The 12022-nt window shown below is 43.8% G+C and overlaps 1 protein-coding gene across 11 annotated transcripts in view; it reads left to right on the top strand.

Moving 5' to 3' along the window:
* The window catches only part of tjp1b (tight junction protein 1b), a 183502-nt gene that overhangs the window by 109806 nt on the left and 61674 nt on the right, over positions 1-12022 (top strand). The window contains exon 1 of one of the 11 annotated variants that reach the window (XM_061969749.2): positions 10066-10232. The exons of 9 other annotated variants lie outside the window; for them this stretch is intronic. The gene's annotated coding sequence lies outside the window, so the exon portion shown is untranslated. Of the gene's footprint in view, positions 1-10065; positions 10233-10312; positions 10529-12022 lie in introns of those variants that run through there. One more of the 11 variants, XM_061969750.2, reaches the window with a different exon arrangement.

Below are 12022 nucleotides of genomic sequence, written 5' to 3'. Positions count from 1 at the left end.
AGAGTTCAATAAAGTTTTATTGCTCATCAACGGTTTGGCACGATTCTCGACTTTTCAGTCCGTCTCATTAGTGTCCGTTGTTTCCGTCTCTCCAAGCCCTCCTCCTCCTTCTGCTCCTGGCCGCTACTGATAAGAACAATAGGTGATTAGATAACTAGCTCCAGCTGGGCAATCTAATCACCTGTCAGCTGTGTTTCAAAGCCGGCCCTGGCACACCCCGCTCCTGCAGCAAGCGTGCCGACCACACCCCCCTCCACATACTTTTTCGGAATTTCATAGCTGCTGGATGACTTAAGAGCTGATTAGAATTAATTCATAAAATGCGTTTTGGTGATTTTTTTTAATGCTGTTTTTTCATTTAGTAAATATATTATTATATCATATCACCGTCCTATATGAAAAAATGTCTGCGTTTGGACAATTCAAGACGCATGAATGCACTGCAGTGTTGTGATGGTCGACAGCCTCAACGCAGAAGCGCATCGTCCCAGTGTTTCTGTTGTCTACATTGGGGTTCTATATTGTAGAAAAGGTGTCACAGATTATGAATGTGTGCGGCTTGTTCGATATTGCAAAACAGCACAGGAGCATGATAACATGAATGTGGAGGGAAATGAGTGTTTCCATGAGCACATAATGCTGCTAGTACATGCTAAAACCTCATTGAAATAAGGTGGTCTGCACAGTTGTCAATTGTACATGCAGTCTTAGTAGATCACAGGCATTATAGTACACACAATTTAGTAGTGTGCACACGCTGTTTAACACTTGTTATTTAGTTAACAAGGCCCTTATGTTTATCTGAAGGGTTATATATGTGTGTGATGCACCCCAGCACTTTTAAATCCAATAATATCCTGACATAGATAGAAAGGCTGCCACCAAACCAGGATGTGTTCCTGCTGCATTTTTACAGCTGTACGTCCTCAAGTCTCGCCAAGGGTACACTTCATCTTGCTACAGAAGCAGCGTTTGATAAGTGCTTTTTTTACTGCTGACTTTATAAGGTAGCTATATGCTTCCTCGATCATGGAGCCCCGTCCTTTTCTCAGCGTGGGGCGCACTATAAAGACTTGTGAAAGGAATTTCCCTCTAAGTTGATTTTCATAGAGGTCAAATACTGAGCAAGGACAACAGTGAAATGACTGAAATATACGTTCCTGTTGCTACAGGCGGGATTGCACCTTTATGGGATTGCATGCAGTGACATCACATTGGCATGCTGCTAATGGACAGATGCATTTATTTCGCTCTGCTGCAGCGCTGTGTTTTTGTCATTTGATAGCTGCTGCAGCCATTAAAAGCTCACAGATAGCCACAGAAACCTTTGCTTAGCAAACTGTTTTTTGACCTGTTTGCCTGAGAGGTGACACATTTGCCATCGGGGGGGCGAATGTGAATTTCTAGGCCCTGCGATTTTGGGGTTTTGATCACAAGGTGTAAACGCTGATGCGAGAGAGAGAAAGAGAGAGAGAGAGAGAGAGCGAGAGAGGCACAGTAGCATTGTTGTGTTGTTGCACGGCATGTGAAACTCCCTCTGTGCCGTCAGAGCCAGTGAGGCAAACACTGCTGTACGGCTCCAGTAGAGGGTATTTCAAGGGCTTCCGCAGAAAAAAAGCAGCGTTAAGCTGTACTGACTCTGAAAAGTTTCCTTTCGTTCATTTCCACAGGGCCTTTCTGCTTCAACGCGATTAATGAGAGCCCTGTGTCACTATTGTTCGCCTTGGTCAATGGTGTATCTTTTAAAACTATCAACAAAACATGACAGCATTAATTGGCTCGTGCCTGTTATGTCCCAGTTTTGTTTTTCATATCAATACGACTGCCTTTGTACATCTTAGTCTCACGACCTTCTCCCACTCGCATTCTTCCCTTCAAGATGCCCCCGCCCTCCTCTCCATGTTATCCTCCAATAGAGTCTCCGGCAAGTCTCCTTACGTCAGCAACATTGCAGGACCCCTGTGCTCCTCTAAACATTAGATTCAGCGGCTATCTTCCCCACCCCCTGTGCTCATTAGTACCAGAGGTCGAGGTGACAGGAGCGGTCACACAATCTTCTATAGTGATAAAAGGCACGGCATGTATAGGTGCTGCAGAGAAACTGAGAAATCCCTTACAAAAGAATGCAACACAGACTAAAGCCTGAGGTTTTGGTGCAGTGCACAATTTACATTTCACTGTATATTGATTAAATCCGTGCACACGAGCACGGAGAGCCATATCGAGCACCACGAAAGTAGGGTGGATTTTAGATTTATCTTCTGCGTTCGAAACGTCTTCATGCAGCATGGAAGTACTTCGAAAGTAGTCTGCGTCAGCATTTTTAGTAAAGGCCTTATGTTTGCTTCAGTTACAACTGATGAACCAGTAGATTTCCTCACACTCTTCATTCATTGTGTTGCCACTGCAAAGATTGTGTTCATGCACTCTTATAGATCTTTCCAATACATGTTGATGCACTGCAAATGCTTATATCATCATTTGCCAGGGTGGCGATGCTTAAAAGCAAAAGCTATACATGTGTAAATGATCGACTATTTTTTTTTTTTTTTTGCATACTTATTTTGTTATGACAGTAATACTGCAGCACTATCACTGCAATATGTGTGTATGCTGTCCTTCTCTATCAGTTTATAATGCTACATTTTACAAACCCCGTTTCCATCTGAGTTTGGAAATTGTGTTAGATGTAAATATAAACGAAATACAATGATTTGCAAATCATTTTCAACCCATATTCAGTTGAATATGCTACAAAGACAACATATTTGATGTTCAAACTGATAAACATTTTTTTTTTGCAAATAATCATTAACTTTAGAATTTGATGCCAGCAACACGTGACAAAGAAGTTGGGAAAGGTGGCAATAAATACTGATAACGTTGAGGAATGCTCATCAAACACTTATTTGGAACATCCCACAGGTGAACAGGCAAATTGGGAACAGGTGGGTATAAAAGTAGATTCCATGAAATGCTCAGTCATTCACAAACAAGGATGGGGCGAGGGTCATCACTTTGTCAACAAATGTGTGAGCAAATTGTTGAACAGTTTAAGAAAAACCTTTCTCAACCAGCTATTGCAAGGAATTTAGGGATTTCACCATCTACGGTCCGTAATATCATCAAAGGGTTCAGAGAATCTGGAGAAATCACTGCACGTAAGCAGCTAAGCCCGTGACCTTTGATCCCTCAGGCTGTACTGCATCAACAAGCCACATCAGTGTGTAAAGGATATCACTACATGGGCTCAGGAACACTTCAGAAACTTTCTTGTGAAAGACTGAGCATTTTTTGGGAAGCTGTTTTTATACCCAATCATGGCACCCACCTGTTCCCAATTAGCCTGCACACATGTGGCATGTTCCAAATAAGTGTTTGATGAGCATTCCTCAACTTTATCAGTATTTATTGCCACCTTTTCCAACTTCTTTGTCACGTGTTGCTGGCATCAAATTCTAAAGTTAATGATTATTTGCAAAAAAAAAATGTTTATCAGTTTGAACATCAAATATGTTGTCTTTGTAGCATATTCAATTGAATATGGGTTGAAAATGATTTGCAAATCATTGTATTCCGTTTATATTTACATCTAACACAATTTCCCAACTCATATGGAAACGGGGTTTGTACTACAGATTGTCAGATGTGCAATAATGATATATTTACATATTTAATATTTTTTTTATTAGTAAAGCACTTACAGATTATACATTTGAAAAAAAATAAGCCTGGCTCATATGTGTATGTACATATATATGTATATATACTGTACAATATACAGTACAGGCCAAAAGTTTGGACACACCTTCTCATTTCAATGCTTTTTCTTTATTTTCATGATTATTTACATTGTAGTTTGTCACTGAAGGCATCAAAACTATGACACCTGTGAAGTGAAAACCATTTCAGGTGACGACCTCTTGAAGCTCATTAAGAGAATGCCAAGAATGTGCAAAACAGTAATCAGAGCAAAGGGTGGCTATTTTAAAGTAACTAGAATATAAAACATGTTTCAGTTATTTCACCTTGGTTTGTTAAGTACATAACTCCACATGCGTTCATTCATAGTACTGATGCCTTCAGTGATGATCTACAATGTAAATAGTCATGAAAATAAAGAAAACACATTGAATGAGAAGGTGTGTCGAAACGTTTGGCCTGTACTGTATGTTTATATATGTATACATAATTTGTGGTCAAAAGTTTACATAAAGAACATAATGTCATGACTGTCATGAGTTTCCAATAATTTCTACAGCTCTTATTTTTTTGTGATTGGAGCACATAATTGTTGGTCACAAAAAACATTCATGAAGTTTGGTTCTTTTATGAATTTATTATGGGTCTACTGTAAATGTGACCAAATCTGCTGGGTCAAAAGTATACAAAAGCACCTTATTGCAGTGAAACTTGTCAAGGGACATGTAACCAAATATTAACATTGCTGTATGTATACTTTTGACCCAACAGATTCGCTCACATTTTCAGTAGACCCATAATAAATTCATAAAAGAACCAAACTTCATGAATGTTGTTTGTGACCAACAAGGATGTGCTCTATTCACTGTATCACAAAAAAATAAGAGTTGTAGAAATTATTGTAAACTCAAGACCAGTGTTGGGTTAATTACTGAAAACCAGTAACTAGTTACAGTTACTAGTTACTTTATTTCAAAAGTAACTCAGTTACTAACTCAGTTACTTACACCAAAAAGTAATGCGTTACTGTGAAAAGTAACTATTTAGTTACTTCTTTTTTTCTTCTCTTTTTTTTTAAAGCTCCCATTAATGCCCTTTTAGCCTTCATTTCAGTACTGTTATTGCACTGGAGAATAATACAATCTGTTGATCAACTTGACATGCATTTTTATTTTCCTTTTAACATAATTAATGAAAAACAGTGCAACATAAAAAGGCATTCCTCCTTTCTTTAAACTTGAACCAATGACCATTATTAAAAAACAAGTTAAAGTTCAAGCATAAGGGTGTCCATATGTGCACTTGGCACCAGGACACCCTAGGCCGCAGTTCTATGATCGACTTTGTAGTTGTGTCATCGGATTTGCGGCCTCATGTTTTGGACACTCGGGTGAAGAGAGGGGCGGAGCTTTCTACCGATCACCACTTGGTGGTGAGTTGGCTGCGATGGTGGGGGAGGATGCCGGACAGACCTGGCAGGCCCAAACGCATTGTGAGGGTTTGCTGGGAACGTCTGGCAGAGTCTCCTGTCAGAGAGAGTTTCAATTCCCACCTCCGGAAGAACTTTGAACATGTCACGAGGGAGATGCTGGACATTGAGTCCGAGTGGACCATGTTCCGCACCTCTATTGTCGAGGCGGCTGATTGGAGCTGTGGCCGCAAGGTAGTTGGTGCCTGTCGTGGCGGTAATCCTAGAACCCGTTGGTGGACACCAGCGGTGAGGGATGCCGTCAAGCTGAAGAAGGAGTCCTATCGGGTTCTTTTGGCTCATGGGACTCCTGAGGCAGCGGACAGGTACCGACAGGCCAAGCGGTGTGCGGCTTCAGCGGTCGCGGAGGCAAAAACTCGGACATGGGAGGAGTTTGGGGAAGCCATGGAAAACGACTTCCGGACGGCTTCGAAGCGATTCTGGACCACCATCCGCCGCCTCAGGAAGGGGAAGCAGTGCACTACCAACACCGTGTATGGTGCGGATGGTGTTCTGCTGACCTCGACTGCGGAAGTTGTGGATCGGTGGAGGGAATACTTCGAAGACCTCCTCAATCCCACCAACACGTCTTCCTAAGAGGAAGCAGTGCCTGGGGAATCTGTGGTGGGCTCTCCTATTTCTGGGGCTGAGGTTGCTGAGGTAGTTAAAAAGCTCCTCGGTGGCAAGGCCCCGGGGATGGATGAGATCCGCCCGGAGTTCCTTAAGGCTCTGGATGCTGTGGGGCTGTCTTGGTTGACAAGACTCTGCAGCATCGCGTGGACATCGGGGGCAGTACCTTTGGATTGGCAGACCGGGGTGGTGGTTCCTCTCTTTAAAAAGGGGAACCGGAGGGTGTGTTCTAACTATCGTGGGATCACACTCCTCAGCCTTCCCGGTAAGGTCTATTCAGGTGTACTGGAGAGGAGGCTACGCCGGATAGTCGAACCTCGGATTCAGGAGGAACAGTGTGGTTTTCGTCCTGGTCGTGGAACTGTGGACCAGCTCTATACTCTCGGCAGGGTCCTTGAGGGTGCATGGGAGTTTGCCCAACCAGTCTACATGTGCTTTGTGGACTTGGAGAAGGCATTCGACCGTGTCCCTCGGGAAGTCCTGTGGGGAGTGCTCAGAGAATATGGGGTTTCGGACTGTCTGATTGTGGCGGTCCGCTCCCTGTATGATCAGTGTCAGAGCTTGGTTCGCATTGCCGGCAGTAAGTCGGACACGTTTCCGGTGAGGGTTGGACTCCGCCAAGGCTGCCCTTTGTCACCGATTCTGTTCATAACTTTTATGGACAGAATTTCTAGGCGCAGTCAAGGCGTTGAGGGGATTCGGTTTGGTGGCTGCAGGATTAGGTCTCTGCTTTTTGCAGATGATGTGGTCCTGATGGCTTCATCTGGCCAGGATCTTCAGCTCTCACTGGATCGGTTCGCAGCTGAGTGTGAAGCGACTGGGATGAGAATCAGCACCTCCAAGTCCGAGTCCATGGTTCTCGCCCGGAAAAAGGTGGAGTGTCATCTCCGGGCTGGGGAGGAGATCTTGCCCCAAGTGGAGGAGTTCAAGTACCTCGGAGTCTTGTTCACGAGTGAGGGAAGAGTGGATCGTGAGATCGACAGGCGGATCGGTGCGGCGTCTTCAGTAATGCGGACGCTGTATCGATCCGTTGTGGTGAAGAAGGAGCTGAGCCGGAAGGCAAAGCTCTCAATTTACCGGTCGATCTACGTTCCCATCCTCACCTATGGTCATGAGCTTTGGGTTATGACCGAAAGGACAAGATCACGGGTACAAGCGGCCGAAATGAGTTTCCTCCGCCGGGTGGCGGGGCTCTCCCTTAGAGATAGGGTGAGAAGCTCTGTCATCCGGGGAGAGCTCAAAGTAAAGCCGCTGCTCCTCCACATCGAGAGGAGCCAGATGAGGTGGTTCGGGCATCTAGTCAGGATGCCACCCGAGCGCCTCCCTAGGGAGTTGTTTAGGGCACGTCCGACCGGTAGGAGGCCACGAGGAAGACCCAGGACACGTTGGGAAGACTATGTCTCCCGGCTGGCCTGGGAACGCCTCGGGATCCCCCGGGAGGAGCTGGACGAAGTGGCTGGGGAGAGGGAAGTCTGGGCTTCCCTGCTTAGGCTGCTGCCCCCGCGACCCGACCTCGGATAAGCGGAGGAAGATGGATGGATGGATGAAGTTAAAGTGCAACATAAGATGGCACATCATCATCCTTGAAACATAGGTAGTGAAATAAAGCCTGACATCTGTAGTGATGCTGCTGTCTTCCACACTTGGAGCCATGGATTGTAGAATCCTTGTTTTCAGTGGCAGGATCATTGACACAGATGGTGAAGTTTCAGTGCTCAGTAGAGATGTAACACCTTTGAGGGGTTTAAGCACCTGGAGGACCTCATCTGCCACTCTCACATCATCATCAGACAGGGTGACATTTGTCTTCAGGGTGTTGTGGGTCAATGCAGAGTATATAGCTGCCTGCTGCTTCAACATATCATAAGTGGAGTTCCACCTCGTTGGGACATCATGTATGAGCTTATGAGTAGGCAGCTTTAGCATTTCTTGCTTTGTCTTTAGCACATGAGCAGCTGTTGTGCTTGGGTGGAAGTAGGAAACCTCCTTCCTGATCCTCCCTAGGAGGCGCTCCATCCTATTGACTGAGATTCCCTTCTGTGATGCCAAATTCACTACATGTGCAAAGCACCTATCTGTGGTCCCAGTCCTGCCTCATTCACTGTAATAATTAGATTTTTGGCATTATCACGTGTGACTGGGATATCTTTATCCTCCATTCCTCCACTGCTTGTGTCAGTACCTGCGCAAGGTGACTCTCGTAGAGGGTGCGTGTCTTCTCATCTCCCAGTCTGCTGTGATGAAGTGAGCGCTTATAGTTCCCCTGGACGTCCACCCGTCTGTCATGAGCGCAACAGATGATGCTCGGGATAGTTCATCCACAACTTTTTTCTTCTCCTGCTCATAAAGATCTGGCACAATCTTATCGCTGAAGTGGGTGCTCGACGGGATAACGTAACATAGCTCAAGCACGTTCAGCATTTGTTTAAAACCGTCGTTTTGCACAACCGAGTCTGCACCTATAAACACACCGATTCAATGGCGCGGGGCGTTCAAGCTCCTCCGTTACTCCGCTCGCCATGACCACGCTGTGTGTGGACTGAACGTGCCAACAACTTTTTTTTTTTGTTTCATAAATCAAACCGCGGATCACGTGTGTGCCTCCCGTCCTCACACCCACACCCAGACACACACATAGACCGCGCCTCTTTTCTTCTCTCCGGCTTGGGACAGAGGAAGATTCAGAAGAACGACACCGCAGCGCTTCTGTTTCTAGCCGATACTACATCAAAAGTAACGTAAAATAACGCAGTAACGCATCATGTAGTAACGGTAACTGAGTTACTGAATATAAAAAATAACGCGTTAGATTACTAGTTACCGCCGAAACTAACGGCGTTACAGTAACGCGTTACAAAGTAACGCGTTAGTCCCAACACTGCTCAAGACAGCCATGACATTATGTTCTTTACAAGTGTATGTACACTTTTGACCATGACTGTATATGGGTATATATGTATATATGTACATATGTATATATAGGAAAATGTGTGTGTGTGTGTATATATATATATATATATATATATATATATATATATATATATATATATATATATATATATATATATATATATATATATATATATTTATGGTAACACTTTAGTATGGGGAACATATTCTAAGTGACAAAGACTTAATTTAGAGTTATTTGGTTAGGGTTAGGGTTAGAGCAGTGGTTCTTAACCTGGGTTCGATCGAACCCTAGGGGTTAGGTGAGTCGGCCTCAGGGGTTCGTCAGAGCCTCCGCCGCAGCGGTTAAAACACACCAGACTCAGGAACTGATTAACGTGGACCCCGACTTAATTAAACAAGTTGAAAAACTTGTTCGGGTGTTACCATTTAGTTAGTGGTCAATTGTACGGAATATGTACTGTACTGTGCAATCTACTAATAAAAGTTTCATTCAATCAATCAATCATTCGTGTAAATAAAAACTTCTCCCTATGGGCGTATCTGTACTGTAAAGTTAACATTTGAATGACAATAAAACGGAAGTCTAAGTCTAAGTATTATGGATACCGCCAAACAATGTTCCCTCTAATTTTCCATCTGATTTGCAAGAGTGTAATTTGTTGTGAGTTCATGCACTGTGTTGGTTTTGTTCTTTGAGCAAGGTGATGTTCATGCACGGTTCATTTTGTGCAGTAGTAAAAAAACATATAACTTTGTCTTGAATTTGAAAAAAAGAAAGAAAAAAAAACATTTTATTTTTCACTAAAGAAGGGTTCGGTGAATGCACATATGAAACTGGTGGGGTTCGGCACCTCCAACAAGGTTAAGAACCACTGGGTTAGAGGGTTAGGGTTAGAGTGTTATGGTTGAGGTTGGGGTTAGGGTTAGGGTTCAGGTTAGGGCCATGCAAAATAAGGCATTAATAAGTACTTAATAATGACTAATTAAGAGCCAAAATGTTACTAATTAGCATGTTAATAAGCAACTAATTAATGGTGAATATGTTCCCCATACTAAAGTGTTACCATATGTATATATATATATATATATATATATATATATATATATATATATATATATATATATATATATATATATATATATATATATATATATTTAATGGTAGACGCTATCAAAGCTTTAGGTGAGTATTGTCAGTTGTATCAGCTTGAAGTGGAATGGCGCGCAGGCTGGGTGATGCTGCTCTCGCTGCAGCTGCTGTGGACAGACAGCCTCTCTCTGCTGCATCCCCGCTACCATCACCCCCCTGCGGACTCGCCCAAATGGTTTATTCCAGGCGAACCTGTCACTGTCACCGCGGCTGGCAAGGCAGCCGAAGTGTGCGCGCAGAGGGGGTGGAAAGCAAGGCATCATCCACTGCCTGCTATTGCAGTGCGGCGGCTGCTGCTGCTCTGGACCCACACAAGGAGGACCTATTGTTTTGTACCACCACGCCGCACGGATCGTTGTTTTTGCCAAGGTGAATAGATGTGTGGATGTATCCGTGAGTATGTCACTTTGGCTACGGCCGCCGGAGGGCACGCATGATGCATTTTACCCCGAGCGAAAACGGTTCAAGTGGAGGTAACTTGGCGACCTCAGTGCTAGTTAACTGCATCTACGCGGAATGCTAAGGGGTTAGCTAGTCGCCCTAAATGTTTGACTAAACGCGCGGGCGACTATGACAGTTGTTTTGTGTGTATTTATGATACATATTCGGCTACATCGTGCCAGAAAATGTCCTTCGGCCAGGCTGTCATCTAACGGTGCGCTCAGGTAACGTTAGCGAGGAGCAGCTAGCATAGCTGCTACAACAAAATGTCGGCCAGTAAGGGGGGGGGGGGGGCAATTTGACCAAACTACGGGAGTAGGGGGCTAAACATTTTACGAAGTGATGCGGAAAGGAGGTGACAACATGCGGTCACGGGGCGCAAATATAGCGTTTTAAGTTGAGCGAAGGTCGAAGGTCCGGCGTTGTTTTGGTGTCCGTGCAGTAAAGCTGACGAGGGTCTTGAGGGAAAGCTTGTTAGCAGTTTGCTAACGTTAGCTGATGACACGCTCGCCTGTCTGTCCCGTTACTTGTACGGTGCAGGCGGGACTGTCATGCTGGGTGGACGCTGTTGTCACGTCACATGTCCCCGGGGGGGCTCCGTCAGTGTTCGGTAAGGCTCAGCTCACTGAGTCATGTTATATTCTTAACGGATAGACTCATTATTTAAAGGGCAGCAGTTGCCAGTCACCTGTTGAACATGGCGAGGGGATTGTTGTGGCCGTTCACGAATTGGCTCTTAACTGCTGTTGGCTAGTTATCATCCTGCTTTTTTCCTCCCCATTGTCATGTCTCGTTGTTCGCTTATCTCCAGATGCAGCTGCTTTTATTCAAACCCTGTATAAATGGAATGGACGAGTCGAAACAATCCAGCCCCTTATCTCAACACATAGGGGTTTTCAAAGTGTGGCCCTGTGATTAGTGTTGACAGATGGGAAATAACAATCTATAATACGAGCTGCTTAACATGATCTTATTTTGAGGAAAATATTTGTACATACCCGGTTTGATGTTGCTCAGGACTAGGGATGTAAAGATAGGAACATTTCATATCAGTTATTGTGACATACTTGCCAACCTTGAGAATTTCAGGGGGGGTATATTTTCAAGTATTTCTTACATATATACAGAGTTGGGTTAGTTACTGAAAACCAGTAACTAGTTACAGTATTTCAAAAGTAACTCAGTTACTAACTCAGTTACTTACACCAAAAAGTAATGCGTTACTGTGAAAAGTAACTATTTAGTTACTTCTTTTTTTTTTTTTCTTCTTTTTTTAAGGCTCCCATTATGCCCTTTTAGCCTTCATTTCAGTACTGTTATTGCACTGGAGAATAATACAATCTGTTGATCAACTTGACATGCATTTGTATCACTGAACTCAGAAAGCAATGTGGTCTACATACAACACACAAAGACAAAGATGTTTCAAAGGGCCAATTTATTTCAGGTCCGAACAAATTGACAAAACTCTTTTAAATAGCTGCAACATAATGGCACTTTAACTTTAAGTAGATAGGATCTTTGATCCAAGACGCAACTTACATTTAACTATAAAATGTTATTTTCTTTGTACTCGACAAAAGAAAAGTATTGAGAATGACTCCATGTTAAGAATCTCGACTTCTGGCTCCGCCATGATGTCTTGTTAGTTGTAATGAGAGTAGCATATGTGAGTGTGTGTGTGTGTGTGGCCCTTTAAGATATGACAGCATGTGAGG

Source organism: Nerophis lumbriciformis, linkage group LG10, assembly GCF_033978685.3.
Source record: "Nerophis lumbriciformis linkage group LG10, RoL_Nlum_v2.1, whole genome shotgun sequence".
Taxonomy (NCBI): domain Eukaryota; kingdom Metazoa; phylum Chordata; class Actinopteri; order Syngnathiformes; family Syngnathidae; genus Nerophis; species Nerophis lumbriciformis.
The sequence above is the reverse complement of the archived record's forward strand: the minus strand, read 5'-3'. Positions and strand labels throughout refer to the sequence as shown.